The sequence below is a fragment of the Marmota marmota genome, unplaced genomic scaffold (assembly GCF_001458135.2).
Source record: "Marmota marmota marmota unplaced genomic scaffold, marMar, whole genome shotgun sequence".
Classification (NCBI taxonomy): Eukaryota; Metazoa; Chordata; class Mammalia; order Rodentia; family Sciuridae; genus Marmota; species Marmota marmota.
In genome coordinates, this window is record NW_026000059.1 from 477,099 (window position 1) to 491,834 (window position 14,736).

At 54.2% G+C, this 14,736-nt stretch overlaps 1 long non-coding RNA gene across 1 annotated transcript; it reads right to left on the reverse strand.

Moving 5' to 3' along the window:
* Window positions 1-295: 295 nt before the first annotated feature.
* On the reverse strand, window positions 296-11,889 carry LOC125619930. The gene is made up of 3 exons (XR_007351488.1): window positions 11,136-11,889; window positions 3,850-3,927; window positions 296-3,117 (listed from the first exon to the last, which is right to left on the reverse strand). It is a non-coding gene; the product is annotated as an uncharacterized LOC125619930 (long non-coding RNA).
* Window positions 11,890-14,736: the final 2,847 nt, after the last annotated feature.

The following is a 14,736-nucleotide window of genomic DNA, read 5'->3' on the forward strand; positions in this document are numbered from 1 at the left end:
CTTGGTTTGAAATTTGTTATGGTGGATGAATCTCCTGGCATAGACAGTCTTAGGAGGTGAGGGACTTACCTCATTTGCTAGGTCAGGTTCTGTTTGTCTGCTTCTTCCAGAAGTGCTCATGTTATGTCCACTAGGTGCACACATGATGCTCACTGCTAGACTCGCTGCAGGGTGAGGGAGGCACAGGCCCCACACAGACCTGCCGAGGTGCACGTCACCTGGCAGACAGAGGCAGGGGTCACGCAGGTCTCTCTGACGTCCCGTGGCCTGTCAACAGTCGGAGCTTCGAGAGGCCACTCTGCGGGACCCCTGTCTCCGTCTCACAGAAGCTCCCGGGACTGAGAAGCAGGACTGAAGCAACGCCTGCCCCACCGAGGTCCGATTCTCCCGGCACAGATTAGGTCATTGTTTCTCACAAAACTGGACCCAGACCGCGGTGGGCTCCCCGCAAGCAGCCATCACGGGGGAGAGGCGTGTTCTGTGCACCTGCATACCTTCTTGGGACATCGCGACGTCATCCCAGGGCCACTCGTCCAGCACTGGCTCGACCCTGTGTCTGAGCGTGAGTCCCCGTGTGTGCGCAGCATCTGGCACGATGGTTTAGATCTGCCGACAACTCAGAGTTGGTGCCTGCATGGCTGGCCTCCTGCCGTCCACCTCAGAGGGGTCTCGTGCTCGGCCACAACCCATGAGAGGGAAGAGTCGCCATGTCAGGACTGGCAGGTGCTCCCAGCCTGAGCTTCAGACAGACGCGTATCACATGGGCTTAGTTATGATGAGCAGAACGGTAGGGACGTTGCTTTTTTAAGAAAAAGTAGATTTCCACACTAGATTTCTATTCAAAGTAGAAGTAATGACACTATTCACACTTTTCTATTAAAAATTAAAGATGTGTTGTTCTGCTAGTAAGATTGTTCACCCCAAAATGCTGTATTTAAAAGATGCACACTGAAAATCAAAGTCAGCAATAAACACAACTTGAAAATGAAGACAAGGGGTCTCCTCTTTCCTCACAGAACCACTTGAGTCACTGTTTACTCCAGCGTTTACGCCCAGCTGTGGCGCATTTCTGAGGCTCCTGCTGCACACCCACCTCTGGACTGGGCAGCTGAGGAGTGCTGCATCCTGCAGTGTGAGGAGCCTTTATGCAGACAGGGCCACAGGCAAGGACACTGCAGTGTCCTGCAGGGGAGACAGGAGCCTTTCCAGGCAGGCGGCATGGGGCCAGTGGGGGTCACCAGAGGCAGCCTGGGGGAGGTGGGTCCCGCTGAGCAGCCCAGCAGGCTCAGGCTGCAGACAGCCAGAGTGGTGGACTGCTTTGGGGGTGGAGGCTAATGAGAGATCTGGCTGGACATTCAGGTGGGGAGGTGCAGGAGCCCCCTGCAGCTGGACGGAGCACAGAGTCCTCGTCACTGTCACACTGAAAGCTCCTTTACAAACTCACCTGCAAAGGTCCTCAGTGCCGTGTGCCAGATGGGGAGGTTGGTCCCCACACACTTGGATGCTACTCTTGACTGAGTCCTTGCTGACCAGCATCCTGCAGCAGTTCTGGACCTGGCCCCTGCAGAGCCCTGACTGCTGGGCACCCATAGCCAAACCAGCCCCCAGGTCCTTTTGGCGTTTGCCCGCTGGGCTGGCTCAGCTGACCTCAGTCAAACTGAAGCCCTGATTCAAGTGAACTCTTTAAACTTTGGCTCTTACTACACGACATGAAAACCATCTGCTGGAATGTGGGCTCCCTGGTCAGTCCCTGACCTGCTGCAAGATTTTAAGGCCTTTTAATTTAATTTATTTTTTTGGTAAATCTAAGTAAAATGGCTATTTTCAGCATTCTGATAAAAAAAATATTTTTAAAGGGCCAGCATTTGAAAACAAACTTCAAGAAACTTCAAGAAGCTATAAAGATGTAAATGGCTTAAGCGATCCTAGCAGGGCTGGGTGCCTTCTCGGTGGGAGCTTGCCCAGGTGCATGAGGCTGTTCCCACCCCAGTACTGTAGACAGAGGGGCGGAGCGCAGCAGAGATGGACCACTTCAGGATGCTCATGCCTCTCTGGGAGACCCTCAGCGCTGAGTGGACCGTGAACTTCCCAATATGGTGAGAGGTGGGCAGCATCAGCTCCTGATGGAGCTCAGCTAGGAGGCAAGGAGGCTGGGGTCCCTGGCCAAGCTCCCCAGGAGATGGCCATGAGGCCAGCCAGCTGCCCTCACTAACAGGAGCAGCTCTCCACGTGGCCCCGGGAAGCCCTGGGTCTGGGTGTCCTCCCACAGGCAGCTCGTGGTTTGCAGCATGTAACTCACCACTGGGTGTCTCCAGTCCCTTCTAGAGGCTGGGTCATCCACGCAGGCCCTGGGGAGGGATGCCCAGCCGTCTTCTCTGGGGGCCTGACTACAGGGATGGGCCCCGCAGTGCCTTCTTCCTCCTGGACACTGCTGCCACCTTATCAGCCTCCAGCAAGCTCTGCCCCTAGGGGAAGCGCCTCCCTCTCCTCCAAGCATCAGCCTTGGGGGTTCTACTGCTCACGGGAGGTCTGAACGGCCTCCAGGAGGACCTGAGCAATGGAGGTCTGTCCTAAGGTAAGGCTTGCGTGGCAGAGGCAGGGAGCATTTCCTGCTGCTGCCCAGTGTCCCTCCTGGGAAAACTCTGTGGGGCGACTTAGGTGGGAGTACACTCCTGGGGCCTTCCCCGACTCAGGACCCCCATCCAGGCAGGACTGGACACACAGCCATGCTCACACTGCCCGTACCCACACCTGGACGCAGGAGTCTGCAGGAGCTTCACAGCTGCCTCCTGGCCTTCAGCACTAGCCTGGCTCAGGAGCTGGGCTTGCTGTCCTTCCTGCTGAGCTACATGCCACTCAGCTCAGCCCTCTGCAAGACCAGAGCAGAGGACAGAGGAGAATGACTTTAATCAGTCGGTCAGTCTGGGCACTTCCCAACTCGCAGGCAGAAAGCTGTCACTCCTTTCCTTACCCACCTGAGGGTCGCAGCTAGCACTCCTGAGTGGACAGCAGAAAAGCATAGCAGAGTGACCCATGGCACAGAGCCTTCCAGAACCATGCCCCAAGACTGAGGAGTCGTCCCTTTCCATGAAGAATGGGCAGCCGTGGGTACAGTGCCTGGAAAGCAGGTGGTGGGGGCAATGGGCAGAGTGGCCTGTGTCCCATGGGGCAGCAGGTCTCTGAGTGAGTCCCAGCGAGTTGGGAGAGGGCTTCCCCATCCTGTGGCTTGCTTCAAGCGGGGTGTTCCAGTGTAGGGCTCCCATCGTGGGGGAGGAGGATGGGAGAAGTGAGAAAGACCAGGCCCCCAGGGCCTCCAGGGCCCCAGGCTCAAGTGCTAGCCCCAGGCTGCAACATCTGGGGGATTCCTGCTCCCAGCCCTGGGTTTATGATTTCACTAAATGTCTTCTTATCTTTGAATTCAGATGGTCCCTCTATGGTTCTGTCCGCACTGCGCAGGGCTACAGTTAGTGGCAGTGCAGAGTGTGTAGGAACTGTTGTTGACGCTGGCCAGAGGCCTGAGAAGGGATAATGCCCAATCTGTGGTAAAAGAGCCCAAGTTCAAGGCAGAGCTGAGCCAAACCCGCAACCGGTGTGAGCCTGGCAAGGAGAGGTTCTGTGGCCTGCAGTGTGTTCTCTCTGAACCCCTGTGGCTGACGGGAGCTGGCTCTGCCACAGCGTCTGCACAAGCGGTGCATCCAAATTTCTCCCTTTTCATGGGAAAGAAGGTTCTGAGAAATCGTACAAGTGCAACTTTCAAGGTCTTAAATGCCATCATCCAGAAAAAACGGAACGACAAAAAGATTTTATACATATTTTTGTCCAAGGAAATAGCAAAGAAAGAATGATTACCTTTGTCTTCTTATGTAGAAATCCTTGTCTCATTCTCAGTCTGGTAGGAGTTCACCGTGGGTTTCTGCTCCTTGGCTCCTGCACAGGGAACAGGCGGCTACTCTCTCCAGGTCCAGGCCTCGGAGAGTCCCCAGACCCAGGGCCTGTCACCTCCTCAAGCCTTCCTCTTACTGCTCTGCGCTGGACTAGGGTCAGCCACAGGCACGCCAAGCAAGGCAAGACCAGGAGGGTGAAGAGGGGTCGTTCGGAGATGCTGAAGGGGCAGGGCTGGAGAGGGGGAAGCTGAGCTCTGCACGCGTTTTCACGGCAGCAGCCTTACTCATGGCACAAACACATCTGCTTGAAGGCCCTCCCTTGGGGGTGAACCATCCACGCCTGGACTTTTCCTCAAGTCCTCACCCTTTGCAATTATCCATGGCGAGATGCAGTTTTGATCCAAGTAAGTGGGCTTCCTGGAGGCCCCAGGGCTGGGACCAGCAGGCAACGCTCACCTGACCTAACTTCTGGCTCCTTGGCACAGGCGGGCAGCAGGCTGAGCATGCTGATGGGCTGCCTGCTCCTGCCCAGACTCCTTCTGGCCCACTGAATGGACTTAGAGTTGAACTTAGGGCAACAGCACACTCGAATCCCCTGAGGGAGGGAAGCGGCCTGGGAGGGCTCGGTGGTCTCCCTTCAGACGCGCCCAAAGCCCCTGGGGGGCCTGGAGCCACCGAGGGAGGGAGAGATTCATTCTGGGGCCAACCAGCATCCCTTGTCGTTTCTCCCGAGACACCAAGGACAGGAACCTTCGGTGAAGGCTGAGTCCCAGGGAGCAGCACAAGGAGCAGCAAGTGAGCCCCAGGAGAGCCAAAAGGTGGGGAGGCCGGGGTGGGGGGCCTCGGGGAGTCTCCAGGCCCAGGGCCCAGGCAGGCGTTCCTGAGGGTGGCCAGCGCCCCCAGCCCGGCTCTGCTCCTACTGCAGCACCGTGCAGCAAACCCACGGGTCTCACCCCTCCGTGGGCGGGGTCAGCCCTCCTGGTAGAGCCCAGGTGGCCAGCACTCGGGGTGTAGGGAGCCCCTGGACCTGGGTGCAGCCCTGCCTTCGTGCCACAGCGGGGCTGACAGCCTGTCTGGTGGAGCAATGAGGGTGGCCCCATGGTGGAGTGCCTGCCCCACGTGCCCCAGTCGGGCTGCAGCCCTGTCCACTCAGGGGGTAAAATTCCATACAATTTCTGCAAGCCACAAAATGGAACTCTTAAAACGTTATTCCCAGCCACTTAAAATGTGAAACCCACTTGCACTTAACCACACACCCCGCATCTGCCTTCGGCCAGAGTCGACCAGCGTCTGCCATCCTTGCTTGGGACAACCGGAGGGCCCACTACCAGGCTTTCCACAGGCACTGGATGGTCAGCCTGCAGGGCAGGAGATTCTGGGCAGACTGAGAACAGCTGTGAGAAGAGGCTCAGGCCTGTCCAGTCTATCCAGTGAGGTCAGTGCTCAGGAGCTGAGAATAGAAGAGTGGTCAGCAGCCCCAGGAGAGGTGGGGAAGGGAGGGAGGGCTGCCAGCAGGAAGTGCCACCGTTAGACAGCGGGTACCCTGGGGCTCTGCTGTACCCCAGGACGACCACACTCTCAGTACCACGTATCCTGTGTTTCAAAATAACTGGGCTCTACCAGGAGGGCTGACCCCGCCCACGGAGGGGTGAGACCCGTGGGTTTGGCTGCACAGTGTTGCAGTAGGAGCAGAGCCGGGCTAGGGGCGCTGGCCACCCTCTGAGGAGTGACACCCCTGCTCCTTATCCAGATTTGGTCAGTGCCTATTGTATGTGCACACTGATGCCACGTTGTGCCCCACAAAATGGACAATTACCATGTGTCCATTAAAAGCAAAATAAAATGTAAACCAATCTCTCCACGTGAAAAGGCGGCATATTCTACTACAGGTCAGCACCAGAGCATGCTCAGGTGGCTTCCCTGCCCCACTGATGTCCTCCTCTGCCCCCGCATGTCTTCCTCTCAGCTCCACCCTCCCCACCTCAGATGCAGACAGAGGCTTGTCTGGGGGAATCAGCTTCCCTATCTATGGACAGTGGTAGTGAGTGCAGGATGGCCCTCCTGCCTCCCAGCCACCAGGGTGTCTAACAGATGTGGTCACGTCTTTGGAGCATTTAGATTCTGCTTGACAGAAATAGCAATACCTCTTTTCAAATTTGCACTCAGCAGATGAAGCTGTTGGATTTCAAAAACCTGAAAAGGTTAGATTCTTCTCCTGCCACATAATCTACGACTTCATTCTTTCCTAAATAATATGGAATCTTGATTTCAACATATTTAAAATTAAATATAGAATGAAAATGCCTAGGTACCAAAAATTAACTTCAAGAGATTAAGAGCTGAGCAGGGACACCTCTGGTAAGTTTTCAAAACTCACATGCAATCAAGACTGCAAGGAGGCCAGAGTGTGTACCAGGAAGGCCAGGAGGCTTGAGAGGCCAGCGAGAGGAGTCCTCCTTCAGTGCTGCGTCCTTCCTCCAGAGAGCTGAGCCCAATGACAGGGAGCCTTCGCCTGCCTTCAGCACAGGCCTCCAAGCCCACTTTCTGCTCCTAAGAAGCCCGTGTGGCTCCAGACGGCATGTGAGCCTCTGCTCCCTCCCTGTCTTACTGACAGAGGCAATGTCGCTGGGGAAGGAAAGGAACATTCTCTGTGGCCCAACGTCATTATCTCCATCTGAAATTCTCCCCAAACAGATGAACATGAAAGGAGAACACAGTAACAGAGGCTGCTTGACAACGTGAGCTTCTCAAAGGGAGAGCAGAGAAGGCCAGAGCTGACCACGGTGGCACCCTCCTTGCCCCCTCAGCTCTGTACCTAGAAACAGTGTGTGTTTGATCCACACAAGTAGTCCATGCTCAAGAACAATGCAGAAGTCCCCAACAGGACCACGGCAAACCAATCCACCTTCATCTCCAAAATGAAGAAATATCAGAGGAAGCAGGCCGTTCTGCACATTTCTGATCCACGCTTCTCTACCACAGGCCGCTGCAGGTGGGCTTCTAAAGACAATGGGCCTGGAGATTTGCCCTGCAGACCTCACAGCTGTTTATGTATTTTCATATAATTAGCAGATATCTTATCCAAACACTCAAGGGAAAAACTTAAGTAGAGGTTTGTCTGGCAGAATTCACCTGTATTGTTACTCCCTTTGCTGCATACCCAGCCACTCACCAGAAATGTGTGAAGTGTTTTCCATATAATGAGCCCTCTCCTCAGGGAAAGCAGCCATGCTGCTGATGAAGGTGATGATGATGGTGATGATGATGGTGCTGATGGGATGGTATGATGATGGTGATGATGGTGATGATGGTGATGATGGTGATGGTGCTGATGCAGATGGTGGTAATGATGGTGGTGGTGATGGTGATGGTGATGATGGTGATGAGGGTGATGAGAGTGATGGTGATGAGGGTGATGAGGTTGATGCTGATGGTGATGGTGATGCTGGTGGTGGTGCTGATGGTGATGGTGATGGTGCTGATGCAGATGGTGGTAATGATGGTGGTGCTGATGGTGATGGGGATGATTATGATGGTGGTGGTGATGATTGTGATGGTGATGATGGTGCTGATGGGGGTGCTGATAGTGATGGGGGTGCTGATGGTGATGGTGCTGATGATGGCGATGGCGATGGTAATGTTGATGGTGATGGTGCTGATGATGGTGATGGTGATGATGGTGATGATGGTGGTAGTGATGGTGATATTGGAGGTGGTGATATGGTGATGGTGATGACGGTAGAAATAACGGTCGTGGTGGTAATGATAATGGTGACAATGATGGAGGTGGTGATGATGATAGCTACTCATTCTAAATACTCATGATATACCAATACCTAAACTAAGTGATTTAGCTTTATTTTCTTATTTAAGCTTTTCTGTACCAATACTGTTATCTTCATTTTATATATGAAGAAACTGAAACACGAAATGTATGAGAGGGTTGAACTACTGGAGGGTGGTAGACCTGGGATTTGAATTTGAGCCTTTTGTTCCACAGTCTATTCTCATCTGTAAATGCCTGATAGAAAGATGCAGATCACATGACCTCTGCATGTTTGGGAAACTTGAGAGTTAAATGCAATAACGAGGAATCCCAGATACATCATGCTGAATGGGATCATAGACATTATCTTGTCAAACTCCTTTACAGAAAGCAGCTGAAACCCAGCTGGACAGAAGACCCAGGTACCCAAGTGGCATGCAGAAGCATGTTATTCCTGGTGCTACCACTAAAGTTTTCATCCCCTTTTATCTGGCCTGCTAAAATAGCATCAGACTATGTCCCTCCACATCCAGTTTCTTATGGTTCCTTTGTCGATAATCACTGCATTCTGAACTGCAGATCCACTAATATTGAACTACTCAAACTCATCAAAATGATTTTATTTTCCTTCATCCTGAAGGGCTAGATCTATCTTATCAAGCACCAATCTACTTCCAGTTCCTCTCTATGACCCCCAGGATGCTCTTCCCTCTTTCTGCAGCATCTTCTCCGCTCCTAGCTGGTGGACCTGCTCGTCCCTACAGCTCAAATGTCCTTATCCTCCAAAACTGGGGATGCCCTCTGTGTGGTTCCCTGACATCTCGTTCACACTTGATGTCAGAGATAATGACGCACCTCTTCTTGCCAGCCCTCTATAGACAAAGGGATGAAGCACAGTGGATCCTCAACACAAACTTGTTGAATGAGGATAAACTGAGAACACTGTGGTTTCTCAATCTTCAAGTCAGTTTTTGGCACAGAAGACTTCATTTGGTCTTTCGGTTCTTAGGATCTGCTGTAGTGCAATGGCTGCAGGGGCTCTGCTGCATACAAGGGTTACAGTGGCCGAGAGAGACGAGGAGGACCAAAGCCCAGAGGTGAGTGCTAGGAAAGCGGTAGACAAGAGGTAAGCAGAGAAACCAGGAAGACCACCGCAAGAGGGTCAAGAACCTTCCCTGCTCTTCAGACTGCAGGGACTCAGAGACGAGATGGCAGGCCCTGTGAGGAGCCGGGGAAGGGCCTTCCAGACAGCACCAACAGATGGCCACAGAGGTGTGAGCTCGGGCAGGGAGGCGGCAGATCACTGTCCAGGAGGGGCTCTGGAGGCCAACACGGGGGCTGGAATTTCTTCTAAAAGAAATGGAAATCCATAGAGGGACCTTGGCCAGAAGTGAACATGGAAGATGGATTGAAGGCGTGGGGAAGGCAAGGAGCTCCAGCAGGAAGCCCTTGCACAGGCCTAGGGAGCTGAGGGTAAAGTGGAGATGAGAGGCAGAAGGACAGGCTGACCTGTCACAGGGGAGGGACTGGCCTGGCCTCAGGATGCGTTGGATGCAGGAGCAGAGAGGAGGCGCTAAGCGTGCTGACACTGGACAGAGCACATGGAGTGCCTTAGGAGGGGTCTGGGGAGTGTCCAGTTGGACATGCTGGACGATAGTAAGGACGGGCACTGGAGCTCTGTGCAAGACAGCGGTGACAGCTAATAATCACTGGGCTTGCTCACCCGGATTGCACACCACCTCGTTTAATCCCAGTGCCACCCCCTGAGTAGCTGCAGTGAGATTGTCTCAGGTGAGGAAAGGGAGGTACAGAAGGTCAGTTCATCTCCCCAGGAGCTCACATTTATAAGCAGCAGACTCAAGGTTCAGGTGCAGGTGCTACTCCAGAGCCTTACCTTTTAATCTCTGTACCATATAATTAATGATCTGGTTCCAGGAAAGCCATGAAATCCTACTCATTTCCAAATAAACCCAGCAGGAAGCGAGCACAGCCCTCCACACACCATGTGACAGGACTCCCTGAACCAGTCTTAACCCCTGATGATTCTGTGGCTGCAGTAAGGCCATTTTCTTATCATGGTGTCACTACAGGGCCCCAGTATGTTCTGCCACCAAAGCAAACACTCTGATAAACCGCACTTCTGCGCGGGATGCATTGCTGAGTAGTAACCACCCTGGAGAGTTACCTGGGGCTGTCACTCAGAGGGGGTCGAGGGGTGGGGAGGCAGTAACACCCTGGGTGAAGAATGCAGGGGCAGAGTGCCGGAGGGTGTCAGCCTGAGGAGCTGAGACCTGAGAAGGGGGTGGGGTGGAACCACCCTGAGGAGAGAAGGGACTTACAGGGCCCCTGGAGACAGCAGCAGCCCGGGCCTTTCTACAGGGTGGGATTTCAAAGCCTCCAAGGAGCAGGTCCCAGTCGGCTCTCCCTGCTGTCTCTGTGCTCCGCCCAGCCCCGTCCTGCTCTCAGATCACTCCCCCTGGGCAAACTATCAATCACTGTCACTTAAAACGCTCCCACCTATGTGGTGGTGACAGGCCATCCAGAGCCACGTCAGGTTCCAGATTCTGTCCAGCCTCAGACCAGAGTCTACCTCCACCCCAGGTTCCCGAAGTACTTCTCAGATCCTTAGCCCAGTGCTTCTGGAGGGGGCCTCCCTGCCTGCGGCAGCACCAAGTCCTCCAGGGCTGCCTGGCCCCACCCTTCTCCACTGCCTTCAGGACTGGGGGCCTCCACTGACTCCCTCAGGCTCAGATCTACTCAGCTCACCCATCGCCAGACTGAGCCTCCACCTTCTCCAAGCTCCTGCTATCCCCCGTCTGCCACCACTCGGGACATGTGAGCACCTTCCTTGGGCGCTGTCCACAGAGGGCCTGCATCTGCAGCCCGTGTCTCAGGGCTGGATGGCTCCCGCCTTCCGTCTTCACGGAGCTCCTGCTGGATGATGTCTTGGGGCTGATGCCTTAGTTCTGTCCTGAGCCAGGTCAGATCCACTCTTCAGCCCATGCATTGAATTCTTGATTTAAACCACACTTCAATTCCATGGACTCTGATTGATTTGATTCTGTTTTAAATGTACTTGTTCTCCACTTATAATTTTATGCTATTTTTATGTCTTAAAATACATAATTCATACTTCCTCTTTTTTGTTTCTTTTGTACTAGGGGTTGAACTCAGGGTCACTTTACCACTGAGCCACATCCCCAGCCTTTTCAACATTTATTTTAGAAACAGGGTTTCACTGAGTTGCTTAGGACCTTGCTAAGTTGCTGAGGCTTGCCTTGAAATCATGATCCTTCTGTCTCAGCCTCCCATGGGATTACATGCATGGACCACCGCGCCTGGATCTAATTAATACTTCTTTTACTGGTCGAGTATTAATTCCAAAAATGAGCAGACTCTCTCCTGGAGCATAAGGAGCTGCTCAGTCACCTTAGTCACCACACCGGGGAGGTCTAGGAGCTACTGGGTAACCCTGGTCTTTTTACCTGGAAAAACTAGGAGCTGTAGGGTCACCACCATCTCCACAGCTGGCAGGGTTACAAGTTACTTTGTCACCCTGGTCTCCACACTGGGGAGGGCCAGTAACTGCTGGGTCACCTGGTCTCCACACCTGGAGGGTCAGGAGCTGCTGGGTCACCTGGTCTCCACACCTGGAGGGTCAGGAGCTGCTGGGTCACCTGGTCTCCACACCTGGGAGGTCCAGGAGCTGCTGGGTCACATGGTCTCCACACCTGGAGGGTCAGGAGCTGCTGGGTCACCTGGTCTCCACACCTGGAGGGTCAGGAGCTGCTGGGTCACATGGTCTCCACACCTGGAGGGTCAGGAGCTGCTGGGTCACCTGGTCTCCACACCTGGAGGGTCAGGAGCTGCTGGGTCACATGGTCTCCACACCTGGAGGGTCAGGAGCTGCTGGGTCACCTGGTCTCCACACCTGGAGGGTCAGGAGCTGCTGGGTCACATGGTCTCCACACCTGGAGGGTCAGGAGCTGCTGGGTCACCTGGTCTCCACACCTGGAGGGTCAGGAGCTGCTGGGTCACATGGTCTCCACACCTGGAGGGTCAGGAGCTGCTGGGTCACCTGGTCTCCACACCTGGAGGGTCAGGAGCTGCTGGGTCACATGGTCTCCACACTGGGGAGGGCCAGGAACTACTGGGTCACCTGGTCTCCACACCTGGGAGGTCCAGGAGCTGCTGGGTCACATGGTCTCCACAAATGGGAGGGCCAGGAACTGCTAGGTCACATGGTGTCCACACCTGGAGGGTCCAGGAGCTGCTGGGTCATCTGGTCTCCACACCTGGAGGGCCAGGAGCTGCTGGGTCACATGGTCTCCACACCTGGAGGGTCAGGAGCTGCTGGGTCACCTGGTCTTCACACCTAAGAGGGGCAGGAGCTGCTGGGTCATCTGGTCTCCACACCTAAGAGGGCCAGGAGCTGCTGGGTCACCTGGTCCACCTCTGGCTGAGAGCAGAGTCCGGCTTTGTTTAGAAGGGTGCATCAGGTCAGGCAAGCCCTGGCTGTTCCCACTCCTGTAAGACTCACAAGCTGTGCTCAAGTCACCTGGAAGGGCACAGTCTGCTGTCCCGTGTACCTGTGAGCCTTCCTTCCTCTCTGAGGTGTAGATGCCCCTGCTCAGGGACAGGGTCCTGTGCTCTCTCCAGTCGGCCTTCTCAGTAGTTTTGGACAGCAGCTGAGTCCAGGCACGGTACCCCAGGCCTGCCCTTCAGCGCCCCCTACCCAGTGTGGGGCACACCTGACCCGCAGCAGGTGGAGGGCTGTGTTCCTGTGACTGAGTGTGTCCACCACTTCCTTTGGCCTTAGGCACTGAGCCTTTCCTGTAGAAGAAAGAGAAGCCAAGAGGAGAAGTTACAGAGCCACCCAGGGTCCAGGCCAGGGTGGCTGTGTGCCTCCTCCCTGCTGAGGGTCTGGAACTTGGCAGGTGTCCTGACTAGAGATGAGAAAGGCGGGAGCCGTCCTTCTTGGGAAGGAAAGGTCAAAAACAAACAATAAACAAAGGACACAGCCTCCGTCCCGGGAGCCAGCTCCGGATTGTTTCTGGAGCTCACGTCCCAGATCCAGCAGAGCAAGCCTGTCCACACTGGAAGGAAGGGCCACTGGCCGCTGCGCTCCTGCTGGGGACACAGGCAGGACCCTGGGGCTGGGCAGCCCTGCAAAGCCCTTCCAGCAGAGGTCTCCAGACCCTGAGGAAGCGGCGTCCTCCACCCACAGCACTGCCACTGACAGGCAGGCTCCATTTCCCCAAAATGCTTCCAGGAAACTCCACAGACGTAGTGAATTTAGTTAATAAAGAATTTAGTACATAAAGACAAAGGTTTGTGAAGAGTAAGTCGGATGTTTCAGTTGGAACCAACACCTTCCTACGGTTGTGCAGGGCTCATCTTGTACCTCTGCAGGGCCTTGGATGTAATTAGAAACCAGTGTACCTCAAAGCTAGTGGAGGCCCATAATCTTCAAAGACAAAACTCCTATTATTCAGATATTTGCCTTTTGAAATAAACTTGATAACTTATTTGGAGATCTAGAAATAAAAGATACGTTTTGTGTCATCACACAAAAACCTGAAAAGCTGTGGGGTTCAGGCAGAGACCCTCAGAGGTGCACTCAGGCAGCCAGGCACCCAGGCAGCCAGGCACTCAGGCACCCAGGCAGCCACAGCAGTCACAGCACCCACGCAGCTAGGCACCCAGGCACCCAGGCAGCCACAGCAGTCACAGCAGCCACAGCAGTCACAGCACCCAGGCACCCAGGCAGCCAGGCAGCCAGGCACCCAGGCAGCTCTGCCCCTTCTCCTCACACTCTTGAGCAGGTGCTCATGACCCAGGCACTCAGCTCCCTCCCATGGACACTGTGGCCTGACACCAAGAGACCCTGAACACACAGGACAAGGTTGTCCCTTCTCTTGGTTGCCAACAATGACAGTCACAAGTGACTAAGAAGGAAAAGAGCGAAGCAGCCACAAATCAGAAGAGTCCCCTTATCGTAGTAAGGACCCTGGGCATGGGTGTCTGTTCTGGAAGGTAGCTGCTGCAGTTGGTGCGGTGACACCAACAGAAGGCAGAGCGTGCCAGTCTGCACTGAGGCCCGGGTCTGGGCAGGAGTCCAGGTGGCAATGCCTTTTTTATTTTTAATTTTTTTAGTGGCCAATGGATCTTTATTTTATTTATTTATTTTTTATGTGGTGCTGAGGATTGAACCCAGGGCCTCACACATGCCTCACACATGCTGGGCAAGTGCTCTCCGGCTGAGCCACAACCCCAGCCCCAGGTGGCCATGCCTTTTAAAGAGCAGGAGCCCTGCCGCCTGCTCGCTGAGATCAAGACCCCGCCCAGTGTAGCAATGGCTCTGTTCAGGAAGCAGGCCTGAGCCATCAGGATCCTGGTTGGTTACTGGGAATCAGGGGCCTTTGGGCAGGTCTCTGTTCTACACTATAAAATAAAGAGATGTATTTATTATTTTAGTGAGCCTCAAAAGAGAGGGGACAGTGTGAGGGTTAAGGATGCAGAGCCTAGCCTCTGCCACAGCTGGCTTCACGTCCTGCTCTGCTTGTGAGGGGCAGGTGGGAGCCGAGCTGCCTCACCTCCGAGTCCCAGGCTTCTCTTCTGTAGAGCAGAGATGGTCGACTCTGACCCAGCCCAGCGGTGGGGGTCAAGCAAGGACAGTGTGTGTGTGACAAACAGACGTGGCTGCACCAAGGGCAGTTAGTGCAGAAGCAGTTATGCATCATTAACACTTGGTTCTCATTAGCCAGGGCAATTTGACCCATGCAATAGAGCAGACTGGAATGAGTACATTTGCTTAATTTTCAGCTACTGAGTGCCTCTAGCAAGGTTTTCTGTGGGCAGGAGAGCTGTCCACATTCCTCAACATCTCACGCCACGTCAGCGGCACGACAGAGCTTTGCTTCTCCCAGGGAATTAAGGTGCATTTCACATCAACCCCGATAGCTTACCTCTGTGTATACTGTCAGATGCAAAACCATGCCTCAAAATCATCAGCTGTGCCGACATAGGTTCAGTATGTAGATTTTACAATTCAACAAATCAAATAAAGGAGAAGTGTTGAAATGA